Here is a 13,563-nt window from a genome sequence, read left to right as displayed (position 1 = left end):
GTCCAAGAGAAGGGAGCAAGTGATCAGGAAGGAAGGGGTGACCAGGAGAGGGAGGGATTTGCATGGGAGGGGGTAATAGTCACAGGTGAGGTTGGGGAGAGGGTGTGCGGAAACCACTAATGGTCTTTGGTAACCTTCCTGTACCTGTGGAGGTTTACAGCAGTTCCTTGAAAGACCACTGATTAGGCCACATGTTGACCATGTTTTCCTGAAAGCACAAACAGAAAGAAGTACTTTGCTTTGACTTGGCATTTGTTTTGACTTTGACTTGACATTTTATGCACCCGGTCATTTTGATGCTCCTTGAAAGTAATTAACAAAGATATTTCATACAAATATTTTACATATTTTCCTTTATTACTAATTGCCTCACAAAATCAAAGTTCTACTCCAGAAAGAATTCTACAATTAAAATTGGACATGTATCAGTACAGGTGAACTCCCAGAGTGTTGCTTTTCAAGTGTAAGTAAGATGACTATGGTAGGTAAGCATGTCAGGGGATGGTCCAACTTGATTGCTGGATAGATAGATAGTTTAAATGTGTTCACTTGTACCACTTTTCTTTCTGATCCCTTTTCTTTCCAAGAGCTCTTCAATAACAGAATAATAGTAGACTGCATCTAGACAACAGTTTACTTTTGCCAAGCACAGAGAAATTTGAACAAAATTGTGTAAAGATATCAAGTGCTTCTCTGATATAAAACAGCTATGTATTAAAGCTTTCAGAGGCATTGCCACATGATAAGGTGTAAAACAGAGAAGGAAAATTAATACATTTGAAATGATAATTTTCATAGATTTATTCCCAAAATCATTCTCTGCTTTTTCAGGAGCTCTTTCTCTGAGGATTTTGATAACCTGAATGGAGAAAAAAATCATGATAAATACACAAACTAAAAATATTATTTAGGGAAGGATAACTACATTCATGTCCCATTCCTCTATAGGATCATGGTAAAAGTATGTTGGTAAACTGTGTTTACAAAAAATATGCCAGCTTCCCATAGCGATAATAATCCAAATGACGATGCATATGATCACAGTTTTCTTTGGTGACCTGATGGTTCTTGCCAGGAAAGGATGTCTTGTGGCAATGTACCGATCCATACAGATGCATGTTATTAGCAGAATGCTTACATACGTGTTCGCATAGTACAGAAACTCCAAAAGCTTGCAGAATATCCAACCTAGACACCATCGCTCCCCAACATGGTCAGCATAGAGTTTGAAAGGCAGTGAGAGAAGGACAGAGATGTCTGAAATGGGCGGCACAGTGGCGCAGTGGTTAGCACTGCAGCCTCACAGCTCCAGCGACCCGGGTTCAATTCTGGGTACTGCCTGTGTGGAGTTTGCAAGTTCTCCCTGTGTCTGCGTGGGTTTCCTCTGGGTGCTCTGGTTTCCTCCCACATGCCAAAGACTTGCAGGTTGATAGGTAAATTGGCCATTATAAATTGCCCCTAGTATAGGTAGGTGGTAGGGAAATATAGGGACAGGTGGGGATGTGGTAGGAATATGGAATTAGTGTAGGATTAGTATAAATGGGTGGTTGATGGTCGGCACAGACTCGGTGGGCCGAAGGGCCTGTTTCAGTGCTGTATCTCTAAACTAAACTAAACTAACATTAAGTTGATCATGTAAATTGTAGCAACTGTCCACTTCTTTATCTTGAAGCACAAATTCCACAATACAATGGAATTTATGATCAGTCCCAGAATAAATATTGGCAAATACACTCCAAGTTGAAATAAATGCATGTATATTCTTGTGCCATTCGATGTTTTGTTGTCCAGAATACATTTGCTTACTGAAAAGGAGAAAGAGATAATATTATAATGCTGCCTTTATACTACATCTTAGATGCCACTGTTGTGCTAGGACAGCTGGTGATTGTAGCGATTTTGGTGCTGTCCCAATACAAAGCTTTACATCCATAGGCAGGCCTATGAACCAAAACTTTATGCCCAAAGTAACATGGGATCACAGTCTACAGGGTGAGCAAGGAACTATTATACTGATGAGGTTAGACTGAAAATAATACATTACTGCTATACATAGTCGATCACTCCCATTAAACATTATGACCGACTGAATAGTTCTGGCTAGAATCTAGATTTATTGAGCAAAATTAATAAGAAGCAAGATATCTCATTACATTGCAGAACCTTACTCAATGCACAATATCTGTTTCAAAATAATACGTCATAAAGTTCTGACTGTTCTCTATAATCTTCCTTTTTTATTCAGGTCACGACTCGTTTGTTTCTCTAAACAGTTGTGATTTCCCTTAGCGGAGGCATCAATAACTAGTGGGCATAGATTTACGGTAATGGGCAGGAGGTTTAGAGGGGAGTTGAGGAAGAATTTTTTCACCCAGAGGGTGGTTGGAATCTGGAACACACTGCCTGAAGGGGTGGTAGAGGTAGGAACACTCAAGACATTCAAGAAGTATTTAGATGAGCACTTGAAATGCCACAACATACAAGGCTACGGGCCAAGTGTGGGGAAATGGGATTAGTTAGGGCAGTGCTTGATGGTCGGCGCAGGCGCAGTGGGCCGAAGGCCTGTTTCTGTGCTGTAAAACTCTATGACTCTAAAACTCTATTGATGTGGGTCTCCAGTTTACCCTCTCTTTGTTTGTCCAAACTGGGTTAAATGTATTCTTCGAATGAAACAGTACCCGGGGAAGTGATTTTTAATCAATCTGTCAAACATCTGTAATAATAGTAGTCATCTGTGATACAGGGTTAGACAGTCTCCTTTGATATGACATTAATACATTAATCAAGACATGATTTCTCCCTGATGCAGAGAAGCAGGCCACCTTTGTTAAGATAAAGGAGGCAATTTAATTTTCTAACAATTCAACTGATCAGTGAATTCCCATAGATACATTAAGAATATAAGTGCTAATTTCCCGATCCTGCAATGCTGCAGCCCTATCTACAATTTGTGTCGTTAGCATAGGATTGTAGCATTAACCCTTTAGAGCCTGGTATGATTCCAAATAAGACAGGTCTCCAATGCATCATAGGCTAGTATTGGCAAAAGTGAGAACACCTGAAATAGCTGCTTGCTTTTGCATCATTTTGTTACAAAGCCTTTCTTTAACTAACTTTCTATTTCAACTGTTAAAAAGAGTTGATTGTCTTGTCAGCTGTAATTATACACACACAGAGAAACACACAGAAACACAAATACACAAATCAGAAGCTAATAAGCTTCATGCATTTCACAGAAACACTCAGCTTTGTATTCACCCATTGCACAAAGGCAATCCAATTCGTGGCCTGCTGCTCAAATGTTGGGCAGTTGGCGGAGAGTAGACCAAGTTTTGACCCATTGGATTTGCTCCTAATTTTCTCCTGCAATAAATCAATGCCTCTATGATCAAAGTGAGCTATCAAAGACTTCATTTACACCAGAACTAAATCATCACAGAATGATGCACAATTGCTTTTTAACATACTACTGAGTTACTTACAAGTCTGGTTCATTTTTGTTCAACTCTCGTGAATATTGCACACTTCCTCTTTGAAGACTGCTGCCAAGCCCCACTGTCTGGTTTAAATGAACTATTTCGTATAATATGCCAGCCTATTGCTGACTATTGCTAACCTTGGGAATTAAATGCTTTCAGATTATACTTAGGCTTTTGCTGCACACTGAACAATTTTTCTCCGTACCTTTTCTGTAAATCATTGGTTGCTTCCTTATAAATGTTCCTAAATTGAGCAACAAGGAGAGTCAGATATTGTGAAATTATGTTCTCCTTTCCTCTTTCAAAACTTTGCTAGTAAACTGTATAAGGACGTTTACAAAGCCCCAATATAGTTTTAATCCTTCAAAATGCCAATTTCCTAAGCTACGAGAAAATCAAATGGAAATAAAAATCTTATACAGAACAAGTGTTACAGACAAAGAACAAAAGAACAAAGAACAGCACAGCACAGGAACAGGCCATTCGGCCCTCCAAGCCTGCGCCGATCTTGATGCCTGCCTTCTGCACTTCCGGGGACCGTATCCCTCTATTCCCATCCTTTTCATGTATTTGTCAAGATGCCTCTTAAACGTCGCTATCGTACCTGCTTCCACCACCTCCCCCGGCAGCAAGTTCCAGGCACTCACCACCCTCTGTGTAAAGAACTTGCCTCGCACATCCCCTCTAAACTTTGCCCCTCTCACCTTAAACCTATGTCCCCCAGTAACTGACTCTTCCACCCTGGGAAAAAGCTTCTGACTATCCACTCTGTCCATGCGGCTCATAACTTTGTAAACCTCTATCATGTCGCCCCTCCACCTCCGTCTTTCCAGTGAAAACAATCTGAGTTTATCCAACCTCTCCTCATAGCTAATGCCCTCCAGACCAGGCAACATCCTGGTAAACCTCTTCTGTACCCTCTCCAAAGCCTCCACGTCCTTCTGGTAGTGTGGCAACCAAAATTGCACGCAATATTCTAAGTGTGGCCTAACTAAAGTTCTGTACAGCTGCAGCATGACTTGCCAATTTTTATACTCTATGCCCCGACCGATGAAGGCAAGCATGCTGTATGCCTCCTTGACTACCTTATCCACCTGCGTTGCCACTTTCAGTGACCAGTGGACCTGTGCGCCCAGATCTCTCTGCCTGTCAATACTCCTAAGGGTTCTGCCATTTACTGTATACTTCCCACCTGCATTAGACCTTCCAAAATGCATTACCTCACATTTGTCCGGATTAAACTCCATCTTCCATTTCTCCGCACAAGTCTCCAACCGATCTATATCCTGCTGCATCCTCTGACAATCCTCATCACTATCCGCAACTCTGCTGTTGCAGACGGTTCTTCTTATATTCCAGCCAAAGGAATGATTTCTCAGGTAGGGAGTTCAAGGCCAAACTCCAGTCGCTGCCTACATGTAGTTAGTTCAAAGCTGGTAATCTTAGGCAGGATCCTTTCTCTTTGATGGCATAGATGGATTTCCTTTGTCTGTTTAGATTATACCTCTATTAAAGCTCCTTATCAGAAACCTAGTTTCTGTATGTCACCATAGTTTCTCTTTCCATTGTCCTCATAAATGGTTTCTGATGGTGAGGCCATTGTTAGACAATGGAGTGCGGGCATCACTCATCCTCATCTCACCTTGTTAAAGTAGGGCTTTTCACACCCATTCTTTGGAACTTGAGTTTGGATTCAAAAATCTGTGGCAGTATTGTTAACCCAGTCAGCTGGGGAGAAGCAGCCATTACCACAGAAAGGGTCATTTGCATTTTAATGATTTCTGAGGGATGTGTCCAGAAAGGTCATTTGTATTTTAATGACTTCTCAAGACTTGTCCAGACAGGAAAATTAGCTCAGAGTTCTTGTAGTTCTATGTGTATTGGCAGGAAAGGAAAGGTCACCTGACCTCTTAGTCCATTCTGTTTACAAGAAACGTGTCCATTTTAGGTTTACTTCATACGTTCCTTTTATTGTTCATTAGTTTGGATTGCATGGGTGTGTCACCTCCCCATAAAAGGTAAAAATTGAAATTAGTAAAACACACAATAGTAAACATTCAGACGCATACATTCACATGCATTCCTCATTCACTGTCACTAGCCCTTCCACAGCTTGCTGGTGGCACATGGTCTATTTAAATTTTGGACAGAGCATCCACAATGACATTGTTTTTTAAGTTAAATGGTTGTAGGAGTAAACTCCATCTGAACAGCCTGGCATTGTTGATGTTGAATTTCTCTAGGAAAGTTTGTGGATTGTGGTCAGTGTATACTAATATTTCACTGTGTCCATTATCGACGTAAACCTCAAAATGTTGAAGGGCTATCAGAAGTCCTAAAGTCTCATTTACTATGGTGGAATATTTCTGCTGATGTTTATTTAATATTTTAGAGAAATAGCCAATTGGTCTCTCAATACTCGAGTCATCTTCTTGGAGTAAGACATCTCCTACTCCCACATCGTTCGGGTCAATAGCCAACTTGAATGATTTGTTAAAGTTTGGGGCTGCTAACACAGGTTTATTTGTTAGCATAGCCTTCAATTTCATGAAAGCCATCTCTGATCACACTATCTTAACAATTTTCTTTAATAAATCGGTAAATGGAGCAGCTAGGGTGTTTAAATTAGGGATAAATTTTCTGTAGAATCTGCACATCCCCAGCAATTGCATTATCTCTCTCTTGGTCTTGGGAACTGAGAAATCTACCAGGGCTTGTACTTGTGCTGCCCTTGGCAACACCCAAACTTGACCTACAACATGGCCCAAGTAGGTCACTTTGGCCTCAGCGAACTCACATTTGGCTAAATTTGCCATTATGTTAGCGTTTTGAATAACGCCCTTAAATGATTCAGGTGGTCTTCCCAGGTGTTGCTATAGATCAGCAGGTTATCAAGGTATACGACTCAATTGCTTAGGCCAGCCACCACTTGATTCATCAGTCTTGGAAAATTTGCTGGGGCATTCTTTAAACCGAGTGGCATGACTTTGCATTGGAATAGGCCATCTGGTGTTACAAAAGCCGAGAGTTCATTAGCATGGGTGGTTATGGGGACTTTCCAGCACCCTTTTAATAAATCAATTTTGCTGACGTAAGCGGAGTTTCTCTCTGGTTAATATAATCTTCCATGCGAGGAATCAGGTACGAATAGGTTCGAGTCACTGCATTAACTTTTTGATAGTCAATGCAGAGTCGCTTTGAAACATCCAGCTTAGGAAGCAATACAATAGGAGAACTCCAGCTGCTTTGACTAGCCTTGATTGGGTCATTGTCTAACATGTATTGAATCTCCTCTCGGACTTGAGCCAATTTATGGGGGCTCAGCCAATATGGGTTCTGTTCTCCACTACATCCACATCATGAATGGCCAAAGAAGTGTGATCTGGTTTGTCCCTACACACTTCCCCAAACTCTCATAGCAGTTTTGCTATGCCTTTCCGCTGCGCATCAGTTAAATAATCAAGTAATCTTCTTTAGATGTTGAGAATATGTTTCCACTAATGGGGAAATCTTGAACTAGGGGACATAGTTACAGAATAAGGGGACACTCATTTAAAACTGAGATGAGAAGGAATTTCTTCTCTCAGAGGGTAGTGAATGTCTGGAATTCTCTAACCCAGAGAGTTGTGGAGGTTAGATCACTGGAAGTATTTAAAGACGAGCTAGATAGATTTTTGAAATATCAGGGAGTTGAGGGCTATGAGGAGCTGTCACGAAAGAAGAGTTGAGGTCTGGGGCAGATCAGCCATCATCTTATTGAATGGCAGGGCAGGCTTGAGGGGCCGAATGGCCTGCTCCTGCTCCTATTTCTTATGTTCTTACATTCTTAAGCACAGTGTCTAGCCTCCATAAGATTTCTGTTAGGGGGTTCAATCTGAGAAATTTCCTGGTTTCCTTCTTTCCCTAGCTCCTCCTCAGCATTGTCTCCATCTTCAACTGTCCTCACTACCAGGCAGACATCCACCAGTTGGTCTAGTTACAGATTATAACATTTCATTAACATGTTTATGTGGCACAGCCATTGTTTCTTTCTCTGGTTGGGGGTATTGATCAGGTAGTTGACCTCACTGATCTTTTTCCCATGCAGTATGGGCCGCAAAATCTAGCTTTCAGGGGTTCGCTTGGTAACAGCAAAAGTACCAGGACCTGATCGCTTGGTTTGAATGGGTCTTTCGGATACCCACATACCCAGCCAATGGGATTTTGTGGGCAATCCTCAAAATGTCCATTCCTCCTCTACAGGTCACCGAGGAGGTCTCCACTTTCTCATCACTACCCTATTTTTTAAGTAATAGCATGTCTGTCTGTCTGATTTGTCATGATCTGCTGGGAGGCTTTAAGGTGTTCCTTAACCACAGCACATGCTTTAGAGAGTGGCTCGCAGAAGGCTGGTACATAATTCAACAACAAGGTTTCCTCCCTTTGATCTAGAAATTTTTCTTTGATCAGTTTAAGGGGGCCTCTTACATCATGCCCGTAGACCAGTTCGATTGGTCTGAAGCCCGTCCATTCATTGGGTGAATCCCTAGTGGCGAACAGCAGAAAAGCTACCCCTTTTTCCAATCGTGGGGATACTCTCAGCGTTAGGCTCTGATCATGGTTTTCAGGGTTTAGTGTTACTGTTCCAGAGCCCCTGTGACTGTGGGTGTATGCTGAGGACTTTAACTGTTCGATGCTAAGGCTATGTATAACCCTCTGGAATACACAGGGACAGAAAATGCAATCCTTGATCCAATTGGATCTCTTTAGGCAGTCCATAGTGGGTGAAAATCTGGGTCGGCCCCTCGACCTTGGCTTTTGCTCTGATTTTCTTAAGAGTATGGCCCTGGAAATTGGGTGGACAAGTCCTTAAGTGTTAACATATATTGAAAACCCATCCTAGTTCCAGGTAAGGGTGCCACACAATCTAGCAGAACTCTGCTAAAGGTATAGTCAAAAGCAGGTACAGGTATTAGTCGGGTGGGCTTGAATGCAGGTTGTGGTTTCCCAACAACCTGACAGGTATGGCAGGTCCTACAGAATTTAACAACATCTTGGTAGAGGTGAGACCAATAAAAGTACTGGCTTATCCGGGCCTGGGTCTTTCGGATACCCACATGCCCAGCCATTGGGATTTCGTGGGCAATCCTCAAAATTTCCCTACGATAGTTGGGAGGAACAAAAACTTGGTGAGCTACTGTCCACTCTGCCTCTGCAGGCCACTGCAAAGGTCTCCACTTTCTCATCATTACCCTATTTTTAAGTAATAGCATTTGGAAACCCCTTCTGCCTCTGCCTCAGAACTGGCAGTCTGTGCTAATCTTTTTTAAGTCAGGGTCAGCCTGCTGAGCCTCAATCAAGGAGGATCTGCTGAACACCTCCTTTTCCTCTTCTAAATCTCCAGAAAAAAAATTGGCCAGCCAGACCTCTGGGTCATCTGTCTGCAGTACTGGCTCAGCTCTCTCTAGAGGAGCTTGCTTAGCCATGGACCTGGTCACTATACAGTTGGGGAATATTCCAGGGACTTCCTCCTGTTCCATCTCCCTGGCCTTATTTGACTTGTCTAAGGCTACCGGGAGGCTATCACTCTACCCCTCCAGCCAAATCATTACCAGCAGCAAATCTATTCCAGCCACGAGCAGACTAGGGACCATCCCTACTGCAACCAGTCCAGAGACTAGGTCGCACTTTAAGTGCACCTGATAGAGGGGTATGGACATGTGCCCGCCCTTCAATGTCTTTTACGAGAACCTTCGAATTCATTGAGCTTGCTGGTGGGAAGGTCATCCCTTTACACAGCATGAGTGATTGGGTGTCCCCTATAACCCTGAGCAGGACAATTGACTTGCTCACCTCATTAGGGGAGTACAGGGATACCTTTCTCTTCAAGAAAAATTCCTGGTAATCCTCAGGGATTTTGTCTGTTTCTACTGCACCCATGGCAGTATTCCGAGAGGGGTCACTCGCTGTGGCTAGGCTCACGGTCTTGTCTGGCGTGCGACCTGTTAGGCCACTCTTTCCTCTACTGGCCTTATGATTCCCAACAAAACCCACTGGCTTCCCCGTCAATTTACAGCAATTGGCTTTCACGTGCCCTGATTTACTACAGTGGGAACACATGGGCCTTTGGTAATCATTCCTACCCTTGCACTGTCCTTCCTGACCTACCCCCCATGTTCTTACTTCTATTCTCCCTTTCATTACCACCCCATCGTCTGTCATTCTCCCACTTTCTGCCCTTCCTGGACCTTGGGGATTATTAGGGAAGGGATTTCCCTGATTAAAGGGCTTGAGCGTGAGTTCATAATCATCTGCCATTGCAGCAGCATCCCTCAACTTTTGAACCCTTTGTTCCTCAATATGGACCTTGATCTTAATTGGGATAATATTTTTAAATGCCTTTAATAGAATCACTTCCCATAAATTCCCATATGAGAGTTCTGGTTTCAAAACTCTCATTCAGCGATCAAAAGCCATGCTGAAATTCAATGAAGGTTTGGTAGGCCTTTTTCAAGTATTCCTGAATTTTTGTCTATATGCTGCAGGGACTAACTCATAGGCATTTGAAATAGCAATTTTGGCCTGCTCATCATCTAAAGAGCTTTCCACTGGGAGCATAGAGTAAGCTTTACGGGATCTTCCCATTAATTCACCTTGTAAAAGGAGGGTCCAAGACTCTTTTGACCACTTTAACCAATGAGCAATTTTCTCAAAAGGGAAAAAAAATGTGATTTGACCTCATCCTCATTAAATTTTGACACTAATCGTGTCTCAGGAGATCAAAACTTTGCTCTGAATCGGGGCAGTGTTTGAATCACTGGTGGTATCCACACTTTGCAATTTCAGTCTTTCCCTATCTAACTCAAACTGCCCTGCCTATGTCTGGCTATGCATCTCTCTCTCCTGTTGCTCTTTTTCCCTTTGAAACTCTAATTCCAATTTTTGCATGGCAAGTTCTTTTTCCATTTGAATTCTGGTTAGTGCAATTTTGTTGGTCTTAGGTTCCATGCCTGTTTCTTTTGTTTCTGAGTCAATATTAAAATGATTAGCAAGAGTTTTAAAGCTCTCGGTCTTCCTTGCTTTCGGCCTTAAACTTACCCACCCACCATGCACCACCAACAACCCCCCCACCCCCAACCTGGTTGACTACAGCTTTTAGTTCCTCAACATTTAATGGATTAATGCACCCCAAGATAACTCTTCCTGTTCTACAAACATTTTGGCGTCGAACGTGGGCATGTATGAAGTGATTATCACAGTTAGAAATACGAGAAAACAAGCTTTTTTTTTACAACTTTAGCGATCAATTTGCCTCCCATGTTCAAGTCACTCGTTTAATCTAATGTTTCAGATCCTGGACAATGAGCCCCCACTGAAGGCACTGGATACTGCAAAGGCTATAGGCCTTGACAATATCCCGTGAATCATACCGAAGATCTGTGCTCCAGAACTAGCTGTGCCCATAGCCAAGTTGTTCTCGTACAGCTACAACACTGGCATCCACCTGGCAATGTGGAAAATTGCCCAGGTATGTCCTATACGCAAAACGCAGGACAAATCCAATCCGACCAATTACTGCCTTATCAGTCTAGTCTTGATCATCAGCAAAGTGATGAAAGGGGTCATCAACAGTGCCATCAAGCGGCACTTGCTCAGCAATAACCTGCTCACTGACACTCAGTTTGGGTTCTACCAGGGCCACTCAGCTCCTGACCTCATTATAGCCTTGGTCCAAACATGGACAAAGGAGCTGAACTCCAGAGGTGAGTTGTGAGTGACTGCACTTGATGTCAAGGCAGCATTTGACTGAGTATGGCTTCAAGGATTCTGAGCAAAACTGGAGTCAATGGCAATCAGGAGGAAAACTCTCCGCTGGTTGGAGTCATACCTGACACAAAGGAAGATGGTTGTGGTTGTTTGAGGTCAATCATCTCAGTCCCAGGACATCACTGCAGTAGTTCCTCAGGGTAGTGTCCTACGCCCAACCATCCTCAGCTGCCTCATCAATAACCTTCCTTCAATCATAAGATCAGAAGTGGGGATGTTTGCTGATGATTGCACAATGTTCAGCACCATTTGTGACTCCTCAGATACTGAAGCAGCCCATATCCAGATGCAGCAAGACCTGGACAACATTCAGGCTTGAGCTAATAAGTGGCAAGTAAGATTCACGCTACACAAGTGCCAGATAATGACCATCTCAAACAAGAGAGAATCTAACCTTTTCCCATTGATGTTCAATGGCATTACCATCACTAAACCCCCCACCGTCTACATCCTGGGGGATTACCACATTGACCAGAAGCTGAACTGGACCAGCCACAACATTGCTGTGGCAACAAAAGCAGGTCAGAGGTTGGGAATTCTGTGGTGAGTGACTCATCTCCTGTCTCCCCAATGCCTGTACACCATCTACAAGGCACAAGTCAGGAGTGTGATGGAATACTCTCCACTTGCCTGGATGGGTGCAGCTCCAACAACACTTAAGAAGCTCGACAGCATCCAAGACAAAGCAGCCCACTTGATTGGCACCCCATCCACAAAACATTCACTCCCTCCACCACCGACGCACGGTGGCAGCAGTGTGTACCCTCTACAAAATGCAATGCAGCAACTCATCCAGGCTGCTTAGACAGCACCTTCCAAACCAATGACCTCTACCATCTAGAAGCACAAGGGCAGCAGGTGCATGGGAGCACAACCACTTGCAAGTTCCCCTCAAGCTGCACACTATCCTGTCTTGGAACTATATCACCATTCCTTTACTGTCGCTGGATCAAAATCCTAGAACTCCCTTCCTAATAGCACTGTTGGTGTACATATACCCCAAGGATTGCAGCGGTTCAAGAAGGTGTCTCACCACCACCTTCTCAAGGGCAGTTAGGGTTGGGCAATTAATGCTGGCCTAGCGAGTGATGCCCACAGCCTGTGAAAGAATATAAAAATTGCAGAAGGCGCCACTGGCCATAATAGAAGCATGGAGCCCATGCACTTGAATGATGGGGCAGTCTCTGAGGCAGTGATTGCAGAGTCAGATAACTCCAATGCAGGTAGTGGTAAAATATTTAAAGCTCTGCCAGCCCTGCTTGTATTGCTGCCTTTCAGTGAGGCAATGAAGCTGGAGTGCTGCTGAACACCACTAAAGTGCTGTTGCAAAAATACCTGAACCCCACCCCCCCCTCCCCCCACCCACACAAGTACATACCAGTGTTGGATGGGGTGGGAGTGACCTGGAACCATGTCAGAGCCAAGACCAAGGTGGCCCCATGGCTTATTGATGCCTCACTGGAAACTTTCCTCCAGGCTGCAGTGGAAAGACAGGAGGTCCTCTTTCCAAGGGATGGCGAAAAGATCCTCCCGCAGGACCAAGCAAGCCTGGACAGATATTGCAGAGGAGGTCAGCAGCCATATGGTCACCCCTCAAGTACTGGGTCCAATGTCAAAATAGAGTCAATGACCACCTTCGCTCTGCCAAGGTAAGTCCTCCATACCTCTCTCCTCTATGGGGCTTGCACATGGCTACGCAGGAGGGAGCACGACATGGGGAGGGAGTGACCATAAGGGTACTGGCAGGAGGGTTCAGGCATCACCACATCCTACCAGATGCATGGTTGCATCTCGGTAACAGGCTGCCTTCTTTCACAGCTCAGCTCCAGTACGGCCCCTGAGAGTGGACGTGGGGAGAAGCCATGTAGGAAAACCCATCAGGGGACGAGGGGATGCCATTAGCTAAACTCTTCCTGCAAAGGTTTACTGTGTCCCTATTTCTACTTCTGGAGCAAATGGGTCTGTAACACCAGGGAGACCTCAAAGAATGGCGGAGTCATCCCAGATCTATGGCTTCTATCATCAGCTGAGGAGGAGGCACTGGAGCTAGTGGAGACCCAGGGTGGCCATTCAATATGGATGGTGAGACTGGAGTCTCTGCACAAGAGAGTGAGCATTTGTGCATTTGTCCTTCTGGAGATCCATATCGTGCATGGTTGGCATGAAGAGATCTGCACAACCTAACCCACAAATGTTTGTGTTTCCTCATGCAGGTCTTCATCCACAGGAGGCTTGCACTGATACTGTGACAGGGGGACAGCCGCTGATCTCTGAGGTT

The 13,563-nt window shown here is 43.9% G+C and overlaps 1 pseudogene; it reads right to left on the bottom strand.

Annotated features, from left to right (window-relative positions):
- Positions 1-352: 352 nt before the first annotated feature.
- Positions 353-3,714, bottom strand: LOC137375021 (G-protein coupled receptor 35-like; annotated as a pseudogene).
- Between the last annotated feature and the right edge of the window lie 9,849 nt (positions 3,715-13,563).

This window comes from Heterodontus francisci, chromosome 11, assembly GCF_036365525.1.
Source record: "Heterodontus francisci isolate sHetFra1 chromosome 11, sHetFra1.hap1, whole genome shotgun sequence".
Taxonomy (NCBI): Eukaryota; Metazoa; Chordata; class Chondrichthyes; order Heterodontiformes; family Heterodontidae; genus Heterodontus; species Heterodontus francisci.
Note: the sequence above shows the minus strand (reverse complement) of the source record. Positions and strands in the feature narration are given on the sequence as shown.